The sequence below is a fragment of the Austrofundulus limnaeus genome, unplaced genomic scaffold, assembly GCF_001266775.1.
Source record: "Austrofundulus limnaeus strain Quisiro unplaced genomic scaffold, Austrofundulus_limnaeus-1.0 Scaffold110, whole genome shotgun sequence".
NCBI lineage: Eukaryota > Metazoa > Chordata > Actinopteri > Cyprinodontiformes > Rivulidae > Austrofundulus > Austrofundulus limnaeus.
This window is the reverse complement of record NW_013952512.1, coordinates 1,402,890-1,407,141: the sequence shown is the minus strand read 5'-3', so window position 1 is coordinate 1,407,141 and position 4,252 is coordinate 1,402,890.

The window sequence follows — 4,252 nt, the reverse complement described above, 5'->3', positions numbered from 1 at the left end:
AATCCTACACACTGTGCCTTTAATCCTCATTTCGATGTGATGGCTCACATATGTGTTTTAACTGCAAACTTTCAGCTTTAATTTTTAAATATTTACATTTAAATCGGTTGAACAGTGTACAAAATACAACAGTTTGTATTCTGTATGTGCCTCGCACTGTTTAGGACACTAAAAGTCCAATCATCTAATCACTTTTTTACCCGCTTCTTCCTTTCATGGTCATGGGGTTCACTGGTGGCCAAATCCAGCTGACACTGTGCGAGGGGCGGGGTACACCCTGGACAAGTCCATCACAGGGACACGTGGAGACAAACAACCATTCACTCTCTCACTCACACCTAGAGATCATTTTGAGTTGTCAGTTAACCTAACAGTCATGTTTCTGGTCTGTGGGAGGAAGCTGGAGTACATGGAGAAAACCCACAAATGCACAGAGAGAGCATGTAGACTCTACCCAGAAAGGTCTTGGGCCGTAATTCGATCCGAAAACCTTCTTGGTGAAAGGCAACAGCTCTACAAACTGAGCCACTGTGCTGCCCCCCACCCCATTTTGTAGTGCTTTTCAAAGATTTTCATCCACTATATAACATATATGCATTGCCCTGGAAAGTGGTCATGGTTTTTTTAGAAAACTAAATGTACACCAATGAAAAACCATTATAATGAATTGTAACTGACCCAGCACAACAGGCTAATGTGCAGTGGTGGGCACCAGTCCGCTAAAGCGCAAATCCGCTAATTGCGGACCCAAATATTTCGTTTGCTCTTTAGTGGTCTTACTAGTTTTTATAATTCATAAGCAGATTTGCGCTTTCTAAAATTAAAATACAGTACCACTAATAACTAATTATCTACCAGTCATCATTATCTTGAACAGCAGAAGGTATGGCTGTCGAATCACAACACATGTGATCTATCCAACAGCACCCCTCCCAGATAAACACACTTATTGGAAAGGTGTACGTCCTGCTGACAGTTGCTCTCGGTCACGGTTCTCATTTCCCACAATGCTTTGTGTCTGCTTACGTAGCAGGAAGGCAGTAGCAAAAACAGTAAACGTTTTTAATTTGTACTAAAATTTTGTATGTATTGATTTATTTTACTTTACAATCGGAGCTCCTTTTAAAAAAAGTTTAAACGCTGGAGTTCAATACTTGACGTAATTGGTCGAAGCAATCCGCCAACGGGGTTAGACTGACATCTAGTGGTCAACTGGAGCAACTACATGGAAAACTTTAAAATCCAAGCTCTTATTTTGAAGTGAAGATAGTTCCCTGAACTCCGTGCTTTTGTTTCCCGTCACAAATCAAATATGTCATGTACCCAGAATGCATTGCTTCAGTTTTCCAAGAAACAGTTTTAAAATTACTTTATTGATGCTTCTTTAATGAAAAATCTACAACAAACAAAAGAAAAAGACAAAGAAGCAGCCGAACTAGCAATTCTCAACAACTTTTAAATTTTTACACCAGGAGCCAAAGGTCTGTTTCAGGAAATCACATCCCCAGCAATCAGCAGCTGTAGGATTAAGCTGTAAAAGAGTTCATACGCCGCTAGTTGGCAGTGTTGTGCATATATTGTACATGAATTGTTGCCAGCTAGTAAGTGTCAAATTGTATTTGCACTTTAAAATTAGCTTCTGCTAGTTTGTCTATGGCATAAGTGCTTTTGAAGTTGTGGACCTAAATATTTTCCTGAGCACTTTAGAAATTGCGGAGCTAATTTTTGGATTAGCGCTGCCCACCACTGCTAATATGTGTAGCTCATTATAGTAATTTTCAGACCTGCTGAATGTGTACAGTATATGTTATAAAATGTCTCATCTCCCCCTAGAAAATATGAACTAGAAATATATTTAACACATTTAAAGGGGGCATGTTATGCTTTAAATTTTTTCCTTTTCACATTTGAATCATTCAGTTTATATAAAGTGGAACTGCAATTGTTCTAAATTCCTTGTTACTGTAGCTCCACAGACCCCTCTTTCACCCCGTTCTAAGGTGCGTCTGAGAGCAACTCATTTTGGTGTGTGGTCTTTTTAAATGCAAATGATGCACTTCACGTCCCACCCCGACCAGGTCACACTCCTAAAGAGATCATTTGCTGCATTCCAATTGTCCTTGGAGGTCGGAGTTTTGGACTGCCGAGTCGAAAAAATAAAATGAAACAGCCCTTAAAGTCTTCCTGAGTCGGGAATTTGGTGCATCACCACCATGCTTGATGTCATCGATGTCATCATTTCAACATGGCTGCTTCTCGCATCGACAGAAAATCTTTACTTTTATGTTTTTTGCAGTTCTGTGTTGTTTACTTTACATTGAGTCAGTCGTACTTGCAGCGATTAGTAGGCAGTATGTTTTAACACTGTTTGTAGATTTTATATTTCCTCGTATAAAACTGAAATATTCCAATGCCCTCTCAGTGTAAATCGTGCACAGCGAAGCATATAAACGGGACTTTAGTTTCAAAATGCCATAAAAGACAAAGCTGGTTCCTCGTCTTTCAGTATTTTGGCCTGAGAAAATAATTACCTGCAAATCTTACAGTCTCACACTTCAATAAATATGAGTCTGATTAAAAGGGTGAACAAATTCCCATTAAATTCGATTGGTGCCCTAGCACAGTGTTTCCCAATGTTGGGGTCGGGACCCAAAGTGGGGTCCTGAAACATCAAGGTGGGGTCCTGAAAAGATTTTCTGAATTAATTACATTTTTGCCTTAGTTGTTACAAAGGAGGTTAGTATATTTAAAATGGATAAATGTAGTATAAAAAATATTGTTACTATGCCCATGTTTTGTTGACCTGATACAAATGTTTATCATCCAAAAACAGTTGGGGGCTCAGGTCTCTGCTACTGTTATTTTGTGGGTCAAAAGCTGAAAAGTTTGGGAACCACTGCACTTTGGTTCCCAAAGTTGGGCTTGGMACCCAATTATGGGTCATGAAGCACCTTGGATAATCTACAGAAATAAATTTAAAGGGTAATAAAATAATTGCTGATGTAATATTTTCCCTATAGTTATTACAAAAAACAATATAAGTAAAAATAAGTATTTATATTTGTGTAAAAGCTGTGTAGATTGCCAAAAAACTGTGTTTTTAGGGTTATTAACGAAGTAATATTTGGGGTCACAAATTTTTGCCATGGATACTTTGTGAGTCAGAAGACAAAAAGTTTGGGAACCACTGCCTAGCAAGTTAAAAAGTGTAGTGCAGAACAGAGAACCCTTTCTGTTTCTCTCCTACTACTCACTAATACACTGCAATAAAACTTTTAGGACTTTCTCTTAAATTCACGGTGCAGAAGGCACACCTAAATTTTAGTTGACTCATTAAATATTACAAGATTTTCTCTTTGTAACTTGAAGTTTGGTTTCTCTTTAACTGTCATATACCAAATATGCAACACTGTAGATAAAATTTATTTTAAAAATAAGCATATGAAATGTATTGAATATCTTATTTCTGCTTGAATTTCAACTAAAGAGCCTGATCTTATCATTGAAATCAAAACTCTACAGTGGCTCTAACATCGAGGGCTCTTTGCTGCCCTGCTTCCTCGGTGAACAGCTTTCCATAAGCAGATTTACAGAGAATAACATACACAGGATAAAGATGTTGGCAAAAGATATGAAAAGCAGACAAATGTAATCCTCTGGCATTGGCTGCTGCTGGACTGTGCTACTTATCACACGTAGAGGCCAGTGTATCAGTGTGATCAAACATGCAGCACTTATAGAGCACATCCAGTGAGTTGAAAACTGTTGCACCAAAACATACATAGATTGAAAAAAGGATTCTTAAATTAATGGCCTAGTGCAGGGGTTCCCAATCTGGGGGCCGCGCCTGGGGGCGCTAGGGGGGTCTCAGAAAGCTGGATGTATTTTTTTCTTTTTTTTTTATTACTTGTTTTAACTTAGTTGAACCTGGACATGTTTGGTATCAAAATAAAACTAAAGATCTTGGCTAAAAGTTCATGGAAACTTTTTTATATTCAGCAAACACAGTTCAAATGTTAAGCAGAATCAAAGAGTAAACAAATTGTACAAAATGTGATCATTGCAAACCTGTAAACACATACAGCTGGTAAAATTAGTATTGAACACGTCACCATTTTTCTCAGTAAATATATTACTAGAGGTGCTAATGACATGAAATTTTCACCAGATGTCGGTAACAACCCAAGTGATCAAAAAGAAAATAATTGTATAGGTCTTCTGGACGGGTTCTTCTCTAATGAAACGTTTCGTC